Raw genomic sequence first — 22295 nt, 5'->3', positions numbered from 1 at the left:
AGTCCCTTACATTCGTAATATTCACTCCACAACCGTGATATTTGGTACCAGGTATTAGATGGAGCACAGGAATAGCTGTTTAAAATTTTATCGGCATCGGCTCAGATTTGGATATTGCTCCCATATATATCTTCATCCGATTTCGGGTTAAATGTGCACTAAATGGCCAATATCAGCCCAAATCACCTGAATTTTCGTACATAAGACCGAATTCAGTCTAGAAGCTAATACGTCAAATTTGGAGAAACCCGGTTCAGAGATAGCTATAGTTCGTAAAATGCACGATAGAATTAGATAGATTTTGATTTTGTACCAAATATCTCATAGAGCTCTGAAATGCCCTGTATAAACCTTTTTACGAGAGCTCTACTAAATATGCATAGTGGTGTGGGGTATCATATAGTCGGCCCCGCCCGACTTTTGAGCTTTCCTTATTGTTTTTATACCCTACACCACAAGGTGGTCAGGGTATTATGTCTTTGTGCATTTGTTTGTAACAGGCAGAAGGAAACGAGATAGACCCATAGTTCCTTTTGATGATCTGCATAGAATCACATTCTTAGTCGATTTATGCATGTCCGTCCGTCCGTCCGTCTGTCCGTCCGTCCGTCTGTCCGTCCGTCTGTCCGTCCGTCCGTCCGTCCGTCCGTCCGTCCGTCTGTCCATGTATTTTTGTAAACAAAGTACAGGTCGCATTTATTGCCCGATCCAGATGAAATTTTGCAAAGGTCTTTTGTTTGGCCTAAGGACGAACCCTATTGAAATTGGAGATAATCGGTCAAAATTTGGATATAGCTCCCATATATATCTTCGACCGATTTGACTTTTATTGTGCACCAAACGTGTAATATCAGCCCGAATTGTATGGAATTTTGCACATACACCCATACTAGGCCTGAAAATATGTATGCCAAATTTGATCGAAATCGGTTCAGATATAGCTATAGCTCCCATATATATTGTTCATCCGATTTGTTATTTTTGTCCACCGCCACCGTAATATGCACTATGCAACAACAATATTCGGGGAAATATATCAAATACAGCTCAGAAATACATTTGCTAAATTTTATCGAGATCGGTTCAGATTTGGATATAGCTCCCATATATAACATCGTCCGATTTACCTTTTATTGTGCACCAAACGTCTAATATTTGTCCAAATGGGATGGAATTTGGCACTTACGACCGAATTGAGTCTAGTAGCTAGTATGTCAAATTTGGTTCAGATCGGTTCAGATATAGTTATAGCTTCCATATATATTATTCATCCGATTTGTTATATTTGGTACCCACAACCGTAATATGCACTCTGTAACAACGATATTCAGGGAAATATATCAAATACAGCTCAGAAATATCGTTGCCAAAGTTTATCGAGATCGGTTCAGATTTGGATATAACTCCCATATATATCTTTATCCGATTTCAAGTTAATTGTGCACCAAATGGGCAATACAATTCCGAATTTAGTCCTTTGAACTTTAAATTATAATTATAATCATAGCGTGTATGATTGAATTCTCCCATAGAAACTTTTAATTGTTATGTGGAGCTCTACTTAATTAGCAAAGTGGTGTAGGGTATCATAAAGTCGGCGCCGCCCGACTTTAAGACTTTCTTTACTGGTTTTTTTTAGATCCACCAAAAAATTTCTGTTTTTAATGACTTCAACGAAGCAGAATGTGAATTTCTGTTAATATTTTAGGAGCTTGTAGTGCTTTCTTGTATCGTTTTTATAGTTTTGGTGGTATCTACAGGGTGAAATGAAAAAAACTGCAACCAACTTCAGATTGCTATCATTTCTAAGCCACTCGTCCGACAGCTGCTAAAATTATTCCAGCGACAGTTCAATATATTTTTTATAAGCGTAGAAAGCATTTTGGTGAGAATTTTCCGGAAAAAATTTTATTCGTGATGGTATTCAAGCGTGATAGTGTGATTTCTTTATATTTGGCTAGAAAACCATAAGTGGCTATCGTTAGAGCACTCCAGCATTTAAATGTAAAAAAATTTTTTTGTGTCTCGTACCATCGCTCGTTACCATGATACTGGTAGCGTAGCCCGACGTCAAGGAAGTGGACGGAAGAAAATAGCAACATCAGCAGAAATGGTTCGAACAGTAAAGAAGCGACTTGATCTAAACCCGCGTCGCAGGGGCCGAAAAATGGCATGTGAGCTGAACATATCGCTATATTCCTTTCAGCATATATTGGTAAAGACATTGAAATTCCAAAAAGTTCAAGAACTTACAACGCTACCGAAAGAAAATAGACTCAAAAGAGCTAAAGAGTTGCTTCGCTTGGCCGAAAGTGGTGAACTGCCGAATTTGATTTTCTCCGATGAGAAAACATTCGTTGTCCAGCAGTTTGTAAACAAACAGAATGATCGTGATTACTTGCAAAAGAGGTCTGCTGAAAGTGAACTTCAAACATTTTTAGATGTTCGTTAAATATTGACCTACCGACAGAACCAATGTTGTTAACTATAACTGAAGTAGGTTTACAAAAGGAACTAAAAAAGCCAAATTATTTAAAGTTTATAACAAACAAACAAGTCTGACCCCTGTGCTCCAAGTGCAACACTTAGGAAAATTTAGGGCATTTCAAAAACAATCTAACTCATCCACTAAGAAAATATTTGTATTCAGATATTTTTGGGGAAATGATTGTTGATCTATCACAAAAATAAAACTTTTTTCTGCATAAAATTTCCATCATCTCTCTCTTTTGATGGAACTTGTTACTCTCTCCCGAGATTATTAAGCGAGCCTCCGGGATTTCAGCATTAGCAATCATGGCCAAAGTTTAATTAGGTTTCCTTCAACCGCATATGTAATGACAAAACAAATGACTTTGTATCTAACGACTGTGGTTAGAAGATTAAAATCTGTGTTTCCATATGCAGGAGGGCCCTACGTACCCGGACAGAAAAAGAAATAATCAAAGAATTAGAGCAAATATTTGTGCAAACATTGTTGGCCTTTGGTCAGAATACGCAATACCCAGGCAGTAAAATGTTCAAATTCATTGTATATTCCTTTCGTTTAATGTCCCTTCTTTGACTTAAACTACTACGTTTTGTGTTTGCTATTCTGTCGAAAGGCCATAATGGTCAGAGCATGAACAAAAAGAATGAAACGAGAATTACATAAACACAAATTTGAGTAGAGATCTAGTTTCATAGGATTATGTAAATAGACGTACACATTTTTTATATTTGTTCGGCCAGAGGGAATGGGGGAAACATATCACAAGAGATATGGAGTGTATGAAGATAGTGGCAGTGTTATACTTTTCCGAAATACAGTTTTCATTTCATTAAGAATCAGGCAGTTAGGTTAGGAAGATTAGCTGAACTTAAAAACATAAATACTGCACACTTCGAATTTTGATTATTTTCTTTGCAGTTATATTACTTTCCGAGAATTCATATTATGATCATCAATTTTTTTAGCTTGTGTGTCCATCCTTTTCTTTCTTTACTATACCTTCATACTATGATAATAGAAAAGGGGTCTCCGATTTAGTACAAACTTTATCTGCTTATCTGCTAAATTGTGTAAAGATAGAATATATCGGTTCAAGGAAGTACAACTCCTCCACAAAATTTCAAAATTAAAAAACAAAACCGTAAAGAAAAAACAAAAGTTGAGCGAACCGAAATATCGACAAAATTTTGAAAATAAAATCAAAATATTAGGATATGCTAAGTTTAAAGAAAGTAGGATATTAATTTCACATTTTACGAGAGTTTATATTTTTTAAAAGATGACCGTTTTTGAGACTAATCTTAAAATTAGAATGTGCCATGTTTGAATATACATTTTCTTTCGTTTTTTTTTTTTTTTTTTTTTTGGAAATTTCGATCTTTTGTATGAAAGTAAAAAAGAGAGTGATGCGGTATTCCCATCAGCCATAAAGTTAAAGATATAAAAATGTGTCTCATAGAAATCGAAGCTTTTCACTCTATTTTTCAAGCTTAGCACAACGTAAAATTTGTATACACTCCACCATGGAAAGGAAAAATATTACATTTGTCATTCCGTTTGTAACATTCCTAAATATTCGTCATAGACCCCATTAAGAATATATATTCATGATCACTATAAAATTCTCTTCGATTTAACGATGTCCGTCTGTCTGTCTTATAAAATCAAGATACAGCCCATATTATTTAACGTGGAAATTTATCACAGTAGTTTGTATTGTGTCGAGGATGGTTGATATTGAAAATGATATATATCGGTTCACATTTTGGGATAGTCCACATATAACGGTACCTCTCGATATTCGGTATTTTGATGGTTTTAGCCACATTGTTTAACCAATTTGCCTAAAAAGTGACATTTGTTGTTCGTGATGAATTTTAGCAGAACAATGAATATCTAGGACTATGTTATCTAATATTTGATTTTTTGACGATTTAAACCACATTTTCTAATAGATTTGTGTGAATTATGGTATTTGTACTTCATAATGGATTCATCGACCGATGTCAAAACATTGTTCATATTGGTCAATGGTTTTCATACAATAGTTCGTATTTGATATATAGACAGATATTCTGTATTTTGATAATCCTAGTCACATTTATCCACGAAATTATGTCAAATTTGGTTTTAAAACATGCAATAGATTATAATCTTTGTAGTATAAAATTGTCTATATAGGCTCCCGTTTTGGTTCCAGCCACTATATAGTTTATTATACAAAACTCTAACTGCATTCTTCTAAAGATCTTGCTGGAGTTTTCTCTTAATTTCCTCACCAAAGAAGTAAAATTGCTCGTCCCCAATTTTGCCACGTTCATCCTTCTGTCCGACTCTTGGGTTTTTAAGCAGCGCGCATATAACGAAATCAGATTGGTTTTGGTACTTAGAAGATCTCCCCCCATATAAGGAAAGTTTTCACAAAGTGAAGGGCATAAAAATGTTATCCTGCCGAACTTAAAGTAGCTTTTACGTCCAGGATCTCGTGTAAAATGTGGGAACTGTATCCTATGTTCCCCAAACTTTTCACAGCCCAAAATGTCTACCAAAGTTGGAAAAATAGGGATTACTCCAACTGGCACAGAACACAAACGACCAATTAAAAAAATCGAACACTACTATAACTTCATACTCCCATATCTTCTGATGTCACCCCCTTAGAGGGTGATGATGAAAGATTGATTTTATATGAAAATTCCGTTTTCGTAAAATGAATTTGAAGGAGTATTATATTTATTCAACAAGATAGCGGATGACGTTATATAACAGCACTGGAAAATTAAAGCTCATGCTTTACACAAAAATTCGTTGTTAGATCTTTAAGCTGAATAATTTAAATTAATTACAAGAACCACTTAAAAATATATATATATATGTAAATCTTTCTTTAAATGCCTTAAATTAAATACGTTCGCCAAGTCATATGAAGAGTATTTGCCATGGCTTCGTAAGAACCCATAAATCAGTATTTAGAATACAACTGCATGAAAATCAATTAAAGGCTGTGTTACAAAAGTAACAACGACTAAGTGCCTTGTCATTTTGGTTACCTTCCAACTTTCTTCCTCCAACGAGCGAACATATTATCCAAATGCACACAAACACTCACACACACTCACTCAAATAGAAATATTCATTTCCTGTCTTACACAGCACAGATTTTCACTCGATTTCAATTTTAACTGATTTGTGATTTCTTACGTGCAGGATTTGCATATCAAAACAACGTTCGCATTCGGCAGGCTGGCTGATTGGTTGACTGACTGAATGACTGCCTCGCTGGTTGGTCGGAAGGCTGGTTTGAGGTTTTTGAATAAACATTACATCGTAGGCATTTGTTGTGTGCTAGTGTGAGTGCATGTGTATGTGTTTATCATTGTCTTTTCGCCAAAGTAGTCGCATATGTATGCAATGTGCGCCAAATGAAATATGTACGCGTAAATATATACATACACACATGTACATTGTATGTTCATAAGGTATGTGCGTGCTTGTTGGTCGGGGTGTCATATTACGGAAGTGCGGGTAATGACTGAATAAAAATCATTGTCTAACTTTAGCTCGTTTACATGCCGTTTGTTCGTTAGCTCACTTTTTCATTCATTCGATATTAGCGGGATTGAGATTCACATCTACTCCTCCCAAACAAACGAACGAACGTCACGTAATATATAAAAAGAATATGATGTGAAATAACAACAGGACCAGAACCAATGCCACATCAACGCAACGGAAAAAAGTAAATTCATTTCATTTTTAACACTAACACATTTGTTCACATCCTTTTGCAACTGTGGACCACGCACTTTGATCCACCCTCCCTTTGATGGAATCTCGCTGCCTCCAGTTGTCGGCAAAATTCAAAACGTGTTCAAATACTCATCCACGTATAAATTTGCATTTGTAAAATCACTCGCATAAAAACTTCAATCCTCACCCGCAAATTTTTGAGATATTCAAACACAGGCCGACGTGAACACATTCTTACATACTCACATACATACATATGTATACATATATATGGTTTAGGTAAGAAAGCATTATTTTTACGTTGAAGTATACGATATGCATATAAATCAATGATAAAAACCCAGCCAGAAGTCAGTGATACCTATCGGTGCTCACCCTGAAATTTACTTCTGTTATTAAGCTTCTGAAAAGATTTTCGGATCATTTCTTCTATTATTTGTCTTCTTTGAGTCCTGTACATTGTTCATACCCATGCGTGCGTGTGAGCGAACATTAATACGCAACCTGACTCGTGTGTGTGTGCTATATTTTTCCACTTCATTAGACCACGTTCTGCACAAAAAGTATTTATTTGTCCCAATTGTGTTTTGTATTTTTTTCGAATTTCCTTCAATATCAAATTGAATATTTTTAATGATATCAAAAAATAGAATTTTACAATGTCTACAAAATTAAACGTCTCAATTTATGATACTGTACGATAGAAGTAAGTTAACTTATTTCATATCGCAATTATCGAATAAACGATTCCATTTAAGGTGGTGTGGCGGGAGCTTAGAAATGTATTTTCATTTAAACTGGCATTCCAAGGCAACGTAATTTGTAATGAAGGTATGAATTTACATTTTAGATTGCTTTAAAATAAAACAATTACAAAGCTATTATTTATTGAATATGCTTTCAAAAAATCATAACTACTTCTTTGCACATTAATCTAAATCTAGCCTATGCGCTGGTTGTGGGTGCATAAAATAGCTTCAAAGTATTTGTTGATGCAAAAAGAATGCGATACTAAGCAAAAATGTCGGAAATAGCATCAAATTTTAGAATAAGTTTAGATTCGTTCGAATGCGTCATCTTTGGCACGAATTATGGTCTTCAAATGGCCAATGAAACCGTCACCGCCCGAATGATGCTCTCCGGTATTTTGGTCCATTCCCGGAGAAGCGTTTGCTTGAGGTGATCGTGACTTTGGTACTTTGTAGTGCCATCCTTGCTTTCCAAAATACTCCATTCACAATAGTCCAACGGATTGGTCTCCGGAGATTTTAGTGAACATTGTGCGCTGGAAATGATGCGAGGAAACCCATTTTGTAACCATTCTTGAGTAGCACGTGCTGAGTGCGATGGTGCTGAGTCCTGTTGGAAAATCCAAGGTCTGCGTACAAAATGTTTGCGTGCCCAAGGCTTTAATACACCCTCCAGAATATTTTCGCGATAATATTCGGCTGTTATGGCAGCCAACACCATCACCACGGCCGGCGCTTGAGTTCTGGTGGCCAACCGAAGGTGCACATTTTCAGCTGACCTCTTTGGCAAGTAAACACGATAATTTTGTTTTCTTACGAACTGCTGGAATGTTTTCTCATCGGAGAAAACTTAATTCTATTCTATTTCTATAGCGGTGTAAGTTCTTGCACTTTTTGGAATTTCAATGGCTTTACCCCGAGTTAATTTTTCAATATTTGCCGAATGGAATATAGCGATATGTTCAGCTCACGAGCCATTTTTCGACCACAGCGACGCAGGCTTCGACCAGGTCGCTTCTTTACTTTTCAAACCATTTCTGCTGATGTTGCTGTTTTCCTTCCTACGGGCTACGCTACCAGTATCACGGTAACGAACAATGGTACGAGACACCAAATATTTATTCACATTTAAATGCTGGAGTGCTTTTACGAGAGCCAAAATGCTATTGTACGCATGTAAACAACTGTCGGACGAGTGGCTTAAAAATGACACCAGTCTGAAGTTGGTTGCAGTTTTTTTATCTCACCCTGTCTAGTAATGTTATTTGGTATGAGAGGTAAAAATACCTCTGCCGAATTCGGTGAAAATCGATTCACAATTGGATATACCTCACTTATATTATTTTTCTCTGAAACCTCTGAGGCTGGTCTAAAGCCATGAAGGGCATTCAACATTTAATTTTTTAACAGTAGGACTACTACTAATAATAACTTGAAAGTATCGGCCAATTTTTTGGTACATCCGCCATAAATTTATGGTATTTTAGATTCAGATTTTCAATAGAATTGGCTGTAAATTTTGCAGTTTGTTCCCAAAGGGTAAAAACCATTATTGCAAACAACTGTCCGTGTAGGTCAAGTTTTGATACCACCCGATTTATGGTATTTTCTATTTTTTATAAATAACTTAGGCGAAATTTAATATTTTTTGCTTTTTACCTAAATAACACATATTTTTTTTTTCATTTATCAATCAATTACATTTACAATTACATAAAAACCTCATGAATAGTATGTATGTAAGTGTACTTGAAAATATTTCGCTCCGCTCCATCTTATGTTTAGGAGAATTACAACTGAACTGATTTTCCGTATACAATTTACATTCATAGATTATGATAAAAAATTGAAAAAAGAAAATGTCTGCCAAAAGTAAAAATTGATTTTGAATATTTATTGCTTTCTTCTGGCCAACCTCTGTTACTGAGTACGGATGCATGAGTTTACTCAACTAAGCGTTGAGTGTTTGAACATTTACAAAATATGTAGTTGCTTGTGGACAAACATGCTCGATAATAACAAAATTTATAGTTGCAAATGGACCAAAATAAATGTTGTTATATCTGAAAATTCCTGACACACCAAATGTAAATATGTGTTTGTACATTTTCCGTACTACAAAAAAAAAAAGAAAATCTTTTACAAAATTAATTCCATATTGCAAAAATCACATTTTGATTTATTTTTATTTGTGTACTTTGTTTTGGCTTTATGACATTTGGTGACAAAATTTCGGTTATTTACCAGAAGTGTTTGTTTTCACGTCCCCGGCGGGAGGGCAATGCTTGCTAGCTAATACAGGAGCATTGATACATATATATTTTTTTCAATGAAAAAACGACCAATATATGTATATGTGTATACTGATATACATATACATACATTGTTAAGCGTTGAAGTTTGCATTGTGTCGTTTTTTTACATAAATAAAATACAGTTTTAGCCACTCCAGCATTAAATTGAAACTAGAATTTCTCTATGCCCCATTTTCGAAATGTAATTTGTGAAGTTGTATAAATCAGATGTCTGGAAACTTTTACATTGTTACAATCTTAAATAAACACAATGCTCTGCCGTATCAATTTTGGCGTCGTGACTTGTCCCAGTCATTTTTCATTGCTATTTGAGTACATGTTGGAAAAAGATTTTAGAACTATACTTGTATTTGCATAATCCATATATTTATTACATTAATTGAGAGAACGTGTCTTCGAATGAAATTTCAAGTTTCGAAATAAAAACAAAAATTAATCTGGGCATCTGCCTTCTTGAATTCGTAAGTAACTTGGTACGAAATATAATCATTTTTGGACATGTAATCAATGGACAATTTTCTGTCCTACATTGTGAACTATTTGGCTATTATTTTTGTCTTATTTATAAAAGAATCTACAGGATTCTACAGAAAATTTTAATTTTTTTTCTGAAAATAACATGTGTAGAAGTCGCGAACATTTTTATGAAATACAAATTTATGTCATCTGTAGCAATATTGGCATTTAAGTATTCAAAGCGGCTAAAGTATTTATCACAGCACTGTACAATAAAAATCAAATTTTCAAGTACATGGTCAAAATAGGCCCCGTCTAAAACCAAATGGATAAAAAATAACTTGCAAGTATGATTTAAAAATAAATCGTTATTAAAACAACCTCTTTGGTGTCAAAACTTAATAATGCAATTCGGTAGTAAGAAATTCAATTAGCAGATAATAGTATTGGATTTATCGTTATTTAAATCTCTTTAAATGATTTGTCTTGTATTTATCAAGCATAGGATAACAGCTTGAAATTAAGAACTAGAATTTTATATAAAAGTGATTTACATACATTTAATTTAGTCACTTTCAGTGCATTCTTTATATGTTATGTTATATGAACTGTCTCCTACCAGTTCTTGGTGTACCTAATAAATTAGCTACAATGGAAAAGCTAAAAACATTAACTCTCGTTATTAATTTTATCTTTTTGTTTGTAATTCCTTAAAATATGCATGGAAATTACGAAATTTTAAAGAGATTAAGCAATGTCCGCAGGATTGAAGTTCAGAGAAAGGCTCAGTAGTTATGGTAAAGCTACGGCACCGCTTAGGGGAATATACATATTTTCAGCCAAAATGGCTGTAAATTGAAATTTTGAGCTTCCAAGGAATAAAATCGATCTTCAAACTAAATGTTGAAATTTGGAAGCCTACGATTCTGTTGTGTCAGGTTGATTATTGGTGTTTTAAAACCTTAACCATATTCTTCATCGAAAAACGGTGTAATTTTATGCTATGAAATATTAATATCTTTTAATATATTTTAAGTGCTTGCATATCTTTCATGTAGCGGTAAGCTGAAATTTTAGGCATTGTGGAGTGAACAATCCGGCAGAAAATATATTTTTATATTATAACATTGATTCCTTAAACGAACAAAATTTATGTATACAAATGCGAAAAAGCTTCAACATTTTGGGGACCCTCTATTGAGGGCTTTAGAAAATTGCGAATCTGAAATAATCTCGAAATTCGGCTATGTCTTGTTATTTAACAAAGCCAAGGACAAAATTGAAAGCCGTTTAAATTGCAGCACATCAGAACATGAACATAGTATTTAAATAGTGTATGACGCAAATCCTCACAATCATTTGAATTATAATAATATGTATAACTCAGATGCTATACCGAAACAGGGACCTATGTGACCCGTCCTTTTCTCTGGGCTTTATGTAGACATAAAGGTGAAAATACATACAAAGCTTTTTTGACTGGCTCAAGTCCTCGGCTGGCTTCTTCGTAGAGGAGCAAAAGAGTTTTAGGTTGACTTAAAACGATCCTGGCGCTCCTTTCTTATTTTCCGAAGGAGCCAGTCAAAAAAGATTTTTATGTATTCTCACCTTTAGACCTTTCTGCAAAATTTTAAAATAAATTATTGACCAACATTTACAAATGCAGGAAGGTCGTTTAAAATGTAAATTGCTTTACCCTTCACTTTTAGCCATAAGCCTGCAGAGGGTATGTAACCAAAACGTGCCTCATCATAATAACGTTTTTTGACCCTAGGTCTCTTTGTGCAAAACAAATTTCAGGAGATTTGGAGTTGATTTAGGGGCATTTGAGTATCCGATATGGCACATTGTACTATTATCATCAAACCTAGATCGAGTTCGGAGATGGTATGCATCGCCTCTCTCCTTCAAGTACCTCCGACATTTGAAATAATTACATCCTTTATAAAATTTGAAATGAGAGTCCGATTGTTTTCGAATTTAGTACATCTCAATATTTCTACATATGGTATGAAGAATAGTAAAACGGATCAGTCCTTCTTGTCCAGACCCCAAAACAAATCAACATTTTGAGTAACCATAAAACGCGAATGGGCCATCTAATTATTTTCCAACTTCGCATAATCTTATAATTTTACCTAGACAAGGTCTAGTGTGAATATGAATATATGTGCCCACTCCCCACAACGGGTCAACATTTTTACCAACCAGAGATCCTTCTGATGCCTTCCCGCAAGATATTAAAATATATGCCAAAAAAAAATTGAAAAGCAAATTTCCTTAAACATCGCGTATCTCAATATTCATATGTACAAATATGTCTGTTAAAATGGGATATGTTGATTCCCTCTTTTAGGTAACTCCCACACCAAAGTTCAGCATTTTCAAAAATTATATAGGGTAAGTGTGCCTAAGTTCGGCATGTCCCAGTAGTCGGCACTTTTTATTTTTAAGCCCAAATAAATGAAACTTTTATAACTAAATATATTTTGTTTACTTCAAATATATTGTCAGCTATCTTTGTGTACAATTTCGCTAAGAAAAGATGATTTATTCTAATAAAAATTAAATTTCTGTATGTGAAAGTCCTCAACAATCCATATTCTTAAGAGAAGTACAGTAAAGACGTCGAATCAGTTTAACTAAACAAAAATATTATATTTTTATGAATTAATTTATTATTATCATTAATTATTCTTACAAAAAAATTGGTATGCCGACTGTTGCAACATGCCATACAGACAATTGGCAAGTGGTGCCGACTACTGGCAAAAAAGCATTGTTTTAATAAAACTACAAATTTATGAAATTTAATAAAAGGTTATTAAAACTTTATTTATTATTGCAAAAACTATACAAAATTTCAAATCTGAATAAATTAACTTTGTAATGATTGAAAAGTTCCACTCAGAATGGTGAGCGATTACAAACGCGAAAATCCTAAAAGTGCCGACTACTGGTACACTTACCCTACACACATATTTGATATAAAGTAAAGGAAGTAATCAATATAGTCCAAGTCAGTCATTCAAACCAGAGATACTCCTGTCGGCATGACCGATTGATACTTTTTAACTTCTTTTTTGTAATTTAAAAGTGTTGGAGCTACCGACCTAATTTTCTTTTTTAATATCTTGATGCTTTCATCGAAATATATTAACAAAGAAATTTAATCATAGAATATATTTGAAAGTTGCTGATTAACGTAAAAATGAGGCAGGCAACAGATGTTGCCAAAATGAAAGATTATCCAAAGAAAATGGAATTGAATATTGGTACTGTGTTATTGAAATTTCCCGTCTTGTTTATAAACTGAAATGTTCATGAACTGTTGTTTTATAAATTGTGGATGAATATTAAATATTGCTGCTATTAAAACGAAAACATATCTTCTAATGTGTGGCATTTGTCACCTAATGTTGCTAGAATGTATTCTTTTGGAATAGATTTAACGTTATTTTCCTCGCGACTCAAATTGACATCATTACTCAAGGTTATCTCATGGCATTTGCGGTAATTATTCTTTTATTTATAGTTTCCTCTCGCAACGTTTAATTTTTTATTTCAAACTTTCAGTGAAAATAATTTATCTTTTCAATTGTTCGTTTTGGCCGCACCAAAAGCCCCAATGTATTTAAACTTATACATGCACACATTCAAACTTGTGTGTGTGTGTGGGTGTATGTGAAGTTACGCATTAATCCTAATAGCCATGGAGAATATAACTGCACAGTAATGCCAGAGTATCCGAACCATCCAACTGACCCATCAAGCAGCCAAGCGTTGGTATTAGTTTCAAAAACAGCAACAACGCTTCTTATTTCTCAAAGGAATCCATCTATCTACAACACATCAGTATCAGCCACAATTTTGCTGCTATACAAACAGATACTGCTCCGTTGTAGTATGGCCAAAAAGGCTGAACGCTAAAAGCTGAAAATGATGATAAGTGGGAGATTAAATAACTGTATTTGACGGCACAGATATTGACGCTGGCGCTGACGCTGCTGGGTAAGGGAGTAGTAAATTGTTTGATGTTATGAAACAACGCCTTCTTTTATTCATTCCACTCGGTGGAGCTGTGAGAGGAGATGGAGATGAAAAGATGGAAAAACAAAACAACTACCATCACAGCCATAAACATCCGTGCAGGCAGGCAAGCATGAACAATAAATGTAATGCACAATTAAGTTGAGTGGCACCGACTTGATAATGCACTACAGAGCGTATAATATGATGACATAAAACTTTACTTTATTTATGTTGAAAAAAATGGAAATGTGTAGAAGCGCATTTGTGAATAACAATTTAGTTTCTCCAACAGGAAAAAATTTTCAATTTTTACATTTATTATTACTGCCAATAATAACAAGTTTGGTCAAGTCAAGAAAATACCTGTCATTAAAATTCTGAAAGCAGTAGATGCGAACACGTCTACTTTAAAGATAACTTCTTTTAAATATTAAGAATGAGATTAAGAGCAACACAAAAATGATTTCCTAAGCTATTCAAAACATAGGGACATTAAAATGAATGACGAGAAACTATGTTATCTTTTTTATGGAAAAGTTTTTTTTTTTTTTTTTTTGCTTGTTTTGCAGTGGAAATTTCGAATTTGATAGATATATCGATATGTGTGCGCTAGTTAATATCTCCGTTCTATACTAGCTCTGAAAAAGATATTATATATATTGAGGAATTATATTTAAAATAATTAAACAATTGACAATATTTCGATGTGTGAACTTACATACTAACTGCAAGAGTATTGAAAATGTACTGGATGCGCCACCTAACTTTTCTTTTTGAAAATGCTACTGAATGCTTTGGACTACTGAACATTTTCTCAAAAATCTTTTTTTATTTGCAAGTACTAACCTTCCTGTTACTAAAAGGAGAGACAAATATTCAAATGATTGCATCGGCTGGCCATGCAGTAGCCTAATCCATTGGTCCAATTCTTAAGTAAATTATTGTGTGCAGCTGTATTTCACCAATTGCTTCACGATTATTGTTCTATAAGGCGTCAATTGCTTTTGGCTTGTCGGAGTAACACTTATTTTTGACGGCACCCCATAAATAATAGTCCAACAGTATAAAATCGTAGCGGCTGATAATTCGATCTTCAAAAACAGGGCAAAACATCGAGTGTATTTTCGACTGTGTGGCACGTAGAGCCGTCCTGTTGAAACCAAGATTTGCCAATATTTTTATCTTTAAGTATGGAAACAAACATTTCTTCAGCATAACCCGATAACGATAGCGCCACACCTTGCTCATTTTCGAAAAAAAAAAATACCAAATTATTCCCCTGGATCAATATCGGCACCAAACAGAGCCTTGTTTTGGGTGCTTTGGCTTTTCGCTATATGCGTTCTATATTATATTAACATAATGTGAAATCCATGCCGAAGTTCCTTCGATTTTGAGACAACTCCTCTCCTCCTCCTCTCCTCACCAATAAATCTGTTACCCCAGCTGAATTTCGCAAAACATATATGATGATTTTGAAAACTATAAGCTTTTATTATTAAATTGATAATTATTACACTATGAGATAATCAAAACCGCCTTCAAACCCAGTTTGTGATAGTTTTTAGAACAGAAGATTCCTACCTTTTGATAAACTATTGATTTTTTTAAAATATTCCTTTTATAGCAGTAAATTGTTATTTTTCTGCCTTATCAATAAAGATACGGTTCCAATGAACCGAATCAAAAATAAATATGTACAGATTTATTTTATAAAATTGGTCTAATTACACACCCACATATATTTTTTTCTAAATTTAAAGAATCTGCCTATAAATTGACCTGCAGTTGCAAAGGACCTGTCCACGGCAAATATACCACAAAAATTCCTTTTTATCCTTTGTTGTTTAGCAAAACAGTTTTCTAAGTTGAAGAGAACTAAACATGCTGGCATTGAATGCCTCTGCGAGCATTGTTCATCACTGGATTTACTGACTAATGAAGCGTGCAATCAGTAGAATTCTCCAGCCCCCCCTCAACATGAAAAGATTCAAAAATAGCATTAGACACAATAACACATCGACCGACCTACATCCGCACAATCACACGTACACATGCAAGAACCGCCATATTTACAGGGAAATTTCCATCTATCCATCCAACCATCCATATACTCCCACGGCAGTATACATAAATATTTGTTCATACCATGCCATAGACCCCCATAAAAAACGTTACAAATTGTTAATAAAGACATTCAAATTTCGAAAATCGATAATTTATCCACAACACAACACCCACATGAAAGTCAGTCAACACCATCAACTCCCAAAGAAATGCTCGCACACAGGCACACACAACCGCCAGGATATGTGTGTATTTTATGGGTCGCCACTGGCCGTTCGCTCGTCTATATGCACGAAGAATTTGCTTAGTTATCCTTTGTTTGTGTTTCTACCAATATTCTTTGCAAAGTCTTTTATCTTTGTGAGCTGCCCGCCTGCTTTGCTTCCGGCATGGTTATTCGGTCTATTTAAAGTTTCTATTAAATTGACATTCCGCTTAAATTTAAAACAAACTTGCCTTTATTTATTCGTTATGTTTTATGGCTGTCGTTAGACGCAAATGTCCTAAATGTTATGGCATTATTGCCAAGTCATTGAACATCCAATTGCCATGTTCGCCAGTTCGGTGTCGATCTCTCTCATTTGACTGCCATTAAATTTGAAATTCAATTTCTTTTCGAAGAACAAAAGGTCAGTGGAGTCGAGCGTTTTCGAATGTATTGATGTCTGTTTGTAACTGAAACCCGAAGAGAAATTTGCAAATAATTTGCTTGATCAGAGCAATCTAATTTTATTGTGTCATTTGGAAAAGATTAGCGTCAATATTTCAAATATCGAATGTTTAGGAAAATGAGAATTTTGAACTTAATCACATAATCGATTTGTGTTGGGTAACTTTCTAAAGCAGATAATTAATAAAACTTTTAGGAATAAAATTGAATGTCAAACATTGAAAATGTGTCATTTGACGTTAACAGCCAAAATTCGCCAATAACCTTGGAAACAAAAATAATAAATATACACATCCACACATAAATATATAATTTATTCAATGGAATTTGCCGTTGATAATAAAAATGACAAACATTGTATAAAAATTTGGAACATAAACTTTTAGTGGCATTCAAATTATTTTTGAATTTAACGGAATATGGCGTTGTTGTTGCAAAAATATACACATTAACATAATGAACGTTTTGAGCTGTGATTACATACTTTTAAAATTGGTCAGAAATGTCATTTGTCATTCCTCCACCATAATTTGAAGGGTATATTAACTAAAATACACTACAATGTTGATATACTCTTGAACAGCATAAAATTCGATGTCGATTTAGCCATTTTCGGCCGTCCGTGGAAGTCACTCTTGCATCCAAACGAAGTCAAGGTATTTTTTAACGTTAAACCATATTTTATAACCGAATTCGAGCAGAAATCTATCTCTGTTCTGGTATTGATCCCATGTAACAGAATCTCCATATATTCGGTATTTCAATGATTTTAGTCACATATCTTAAGGGAATTGTTTCAAATTCGATGTTTGGAGTCGCCTTGTTAGGGAGAAAATGTAATGATATAAAGGGTGTCGCAACTAGAACGCACTCGTGAAATCGTTATCTTGACATAATAACCAGTTTTTTTCTTACATAGAATTGAAGAAATGAATGTGGAGGGCATGTGGTTTCAACAAGACGGCTCCACATGTCATACAGCCAGTGAAACAATTCAATTGCTGCATTAGTCACTTCTCAGTCGTGTTTTTTCGGGTTTTGGAGACTAGCTCGTGCGATTTAACACCTTTAGTTTTTCTTATTTGGTTTTTTTTTTAAGCCGATGGTTTGCGAATAAGCCGATGACGACTCAAGCCTTTAAATATGAAATTTGACGCTGCATTAATAAAATACCGCAGCATTTATGCGAAACCATTGGGGAAAATTTGTCTGTCTTCTTTATTATGATTCACTATGTTTTTATAAATATCTGTGTTTTATTTAAAACCAGCTGGCCCGGCCCGTGTTTCTGCCAGCCCTTAGTTTTATTGTAAGTATTTCCCATTTATAGGTCGCGAACCATCTACTGCACGAAAAATTAGTGAATTTTTGTCAAATTAATATATTTGAATGAACTGGTAAAACAATCCGACATTTTAGCAATTCATGAGGCGTTCTAAACAAAATAATTTTGAGGGAGATTTTGCAAAGAACAGTAAATATAATTGTATTGAAGCCCTAATCTTAGATAGCTAAGAGTAGCCACTGTCTATTTATCTACTTTGGAAAAAGGAGGAAAAACGTCAAGAAATCGTTAGGGGAGAGCTAACCAATTTCAGGAGCAAATATAAAGTAATATGTCGATCAAAACAAATGAGAAATATTTTTAATCGCAAACAAAAATCGAAATATGGCTCTGGGTTGCTGGGAAATATCCTAGCCTCTATGATGAAGCTGTTGAAGTCTTCCTTTTTTAACAACCTCTTCGGTTGGTAAAGTCACTGCGACTCAAAGCTACCAATAATGAAACTGATGCTAAGCCTATAATGACAAAAAGTAGAAAACAAATACATCCTTCCCATTGAAGTAAATGTTTTGTGGGCTATTTTAGTATGCAGAGTATGTTAAGTTCGTCATTCCATTTGTAATTCTAAGTCGATTTAGCTATGTTCGCAAATTAACATAGGAAGCAAAAAAAGATGGGCTATATCGCTTCACTATATCATATAGCCTAGATATTCGGTATTTTTGATTTTGATGATTCAATGCAATGAAAATCCACACAAATAGTTCTTTTTGAGTAGTTTGCCCCCTGGATGAGAATTGCCTACATAGGTCAACGATATCATATATCGCCCATATAACGGTACCTCCTGATATTCGGTATTTTGATGATTTTAGCTCAATTTTTTAATGAAATTGTCTCAAAATCCACACAAGGAGTTCCTTCTAAGTACTCTACTTCCCCTGAAAGAGAATTGTCTGTATGGGTCCACGATATAGTGTATCCCCTATAAAACGGTACCTCCGGATATTCGGTATTTTCATCATTTTAGCCAATTTTTTCAATAGGAGTTCCTTCTGAATACTTTAGCGCCTACATAAGAATTGTCTACATAGGTCCACGATATCGTATAGCCCTCATATAACGGTACCCTTATTCGGTTTTTGATGATTTTAGCGACATTTTTGACTGGAATTGTTACAAATTTCGTATTTAAAGTTTGAAGCTCGTAAAAAGTCTTCGTATAGACCCCATTTAACGGTGTTCATTTAAGTGGTATGTTCCAGGTTTTTTTTTAAATTTTTAAGATCCTTCCAATTGGTAGAGGGTATATAAAATGATTAAACTTTTGTTAGATTGGTTGGAATCTAGCAAACTTTGGGAAATAATGGTCTGAACCGTATAAGCTGAAAGCTAATGCTTTCAAATAAATAATAACGTGCTAAAATCTATCGAATTGATGTAGTCTTTTTATCCTCTAAGAGGCTCACTATGCATAATACATTCAAATTAGTATTAGTTGGGATTCCCTTTACTTCAAATTGATATACAATCTTCTGTGTTAGTGGTAGTTTGACGATTTTTCCGACATAATATCATCTCAATACCATTAGATTTGTGTAAATGCTTATTTGGCTGCAATAAAGAGTTCACTCCATTTAAAAAATTGTCTGTAGTTGAGTTTTATTAAGAATTTTCACTCTGTATTTATAAGGATTTTAATTAGAATTTCAAAACAGTTACTTAAATTTCACAATTAAGGTCACAAGTGTCACAATTTCCAAACTCTATTGGACCACTTTGCATAGTCTCCAAACACATTCCACATCTTTACATGTGCACTTTTATTTTGCATGGAATAAATCAGAAACAAGCGGATGTTTACACTTACCTTCAAAAGGTTCCCTTGTGGTCGATAATGGATTGCACAAATTATCTACAAAAGTAAAGACACAAAAAGGGTTGCTCATTAATTAATTTCTATGGAATCAATTTGCAAAAAGAATTTAAAATTTAATTAAAAACAAATCATTTGCAATTTATATCAGAGGACGGAAACGTTAAAAAAAAACTATGCCGTGCCGTTGCTGTAGCCTTCGTCGTCGCATCAAATTGTTCTGTCATTTGTTGCCATTGTATGGCATTATTTCAATTTGCCCATCATTAACAATAATTGTGTACATCAATGGTTGTGTATGCAAATTTGTGTGAGCGTGTGTATGTGTGTGTGTGCGTATGTATCTCAACAGTCATTACATTGCAGAGGTATTTTCCGATGTATTTCATCAGATAACTGTTGTTTATTTTATTTTAATATCCCCGCAAACTGGTCTTATCACATGCATGTTTAAGCAAACTCTCAGCGTTTCGGCGCGGCTACATATTCACTTCAGCCTTCCGTAACAGTTCAGATCACGCCAAATTACAGCATCACATCAGATCTCATCAGAGCCAGATGTCATTATCTACTCGCATTCGACTGTCACCATGAAATTACCGCCACTGATGTGGATGAGCGTGTATGTGTGTGTGTGTGTGAGAGAGTGTGCGAATGAGATTGTAAATTGCGTACACAGATATGAATGTAAAACGCTTAATATACATTTGCATTTGTATGCATGTACGAGTATATGGCAAGTGAACACTTGCAAAATGGTTTTGCTAACACATGAATATAATCCATTAGCACTAGGGTTGGTGCAGGATTTCAAATGTTTTTAAACAATTTTTTGATTGAAATAAGCTTGCAATATTTTTACTATCTTTTTTCACACTCTCACCCGGAGTATGGACTGTATATTAATTTTGTCATATCGTTTGTAACACCTCGAAATATAAATTTTAGACCTTACGAAGAATATATATATTTTTGATCATCATAAAGTTCTATGTCGATTTAGCGATGTCCGTCCGTTTGAGGAAGTAATTCTAGCATGCGAACAAAATGGTGTAAGCCGATCAATTTTACTCAGATGTAGTTTCTGTCTCCTGGACTTTTGCTATCGAAAATGGGTGAGATAGGTCCACGTTTTGGTATAAACCCCACATCACTGTACCGCCAGTTTTAAGGTGATTGGCTATTTTAGCCACAATTTTAACCCGAGTTTGCATACTACTGTCTATATAGGTCCAAGTTTTGGTATACTAGTTCCAATATAACTATACCTCACAATATTCGGTATTTTAAGGATTTTAGCTACATTTTCAACACAATTATATCAAACTTAGTGTTTAGAGTTCGTAATGGGTACCACCTTCTCTGGTAGATAAATGTCTGTAGAGGTCTACTGTTTCGTATAGGCCTTATAAGACTGTATCTCCATATATTCGGTATTTAGTACTTTTTACCAGAATTATTACAAATTCGGAATTTGAATTTCGCAATAAGTACTGCTTTCTATAAGAGATAATTGCTGATATAAATTCACCTTTTCGTTTAGCCAATATTAGATATTCCCAACATTCATAAACGGCACCACCTTCTCTGGTAAATAATTGGCAGTTTTCATATGATATTGACATATTCAATTACATTTTTTTACATTTTGCAATTTCATTCCAATTGGTGGAGGGTATTAAAATGCCGAAATTAGCTGTTTTTTATTTGTTTAAATATATGAGCAGTAGTTTTGGCTCAATGGTTCAATATATATAAGAGGTATATCCAACCCTGGTTCGATTTTCTCGAAATTAGACGGAGGCATTTGCCCCTCCGGACAATAGAGTGCATGATATACATAGGAGCTATATCTAAATTTAGACCAATTATCACGAATTTCATTAGGGTTTTGCGGAAAATTGTATCTCAAACGGACAATAAATGCAACCTACACTTTGTTTTCAAAAATACATGGACAAAGGGATATGCACAAAACCGACTCAATATGTGATTCTTTGGAAGAAAATATGGGTCTATTTCGATTCCATCTGCATGTTACAAACATATGCATAAAGACATAATACCATGTATTATAAAATGTCGTACGGTATAAAAAATTTAATGTTCTCTGAACAGTACAAAAAATATAGGGATCTTTTCTTAATCCCATGTATCCATGCAACATATTCTAGCCATCGAATCGTTCTGGTGATTTCTTCACTAAAATCGATTTTATTAGAAAAAGCTTGATCGACCATATTTCCCAAAACGCCGAAATGCCGATTGCAAAAATTTACGAAATGACAAGAATCATTAACAATAATTGTTTCGCATCCGCCCTAATGTACCAGCGTGAAGCTTGATTGATACTTTATAATGTCCCGTGCGTTTGCATGTATGTAAGTTATTCAATTTTCATCCTCTTACAACACCCTCGAACACACGTTACCAAAAATAAAAAAAACAACAACATTTTCTATAATGATGTTTGAACACACCACAATGTTTGAATGCGTTTTTGTTTTATTATCGCTTATTATAAGCAGCTTATTGGGGCTTTTTTCACTTAAATACGGAACACTAAAGTGTATCTGGTATTATTTTTAATTTAATTGAAGAGGT

At 34.2% G+C, this 22295-nt stretch overlaps 1 protein-coding gene across 4 annotated transcripts in view; it reads right to left on the bottom strand.

Annotated features, from left to right (window-relative positions):
- Positions 1–22295, bottom strand: part of LOC101890869 (zwei Ig domain protein zig-8) — a 358699-nt gene that overhangs the window by 277147 nt on the left and 59257 nt on the right. For all 4 annotated transcript variants that reach the window (XM_059126655.1, XM_059126641.1, XM_059126633.1 and 1 more), the window contains exon 2: positions 19686–19730. The gene's annotated coding sequence lies outside the window, so the exon portion shown is untranslated. The remainder of the gene's footprint in view (positions 1–19685; positions 19731–22295) is intronic.

Source organism: Musca domestica, unplaced genomic scaffold (assembly GCF_030504385.1).
Source record: "Musca domestica strain aabys unplaced genomic scaffold, Musca_domestica.polishedcontigs.V.1.1 10, whole genome shotgun sequence".
NCBI classification, from domain to species: Eukaryota; Metazoa; Arthropoda; class Insecta; order Diptera; family Muscidae; genus Musca; species Musca domestica.
This window is presented reverse-complemented; position numbering and strand designations above follow the sequence as displayed.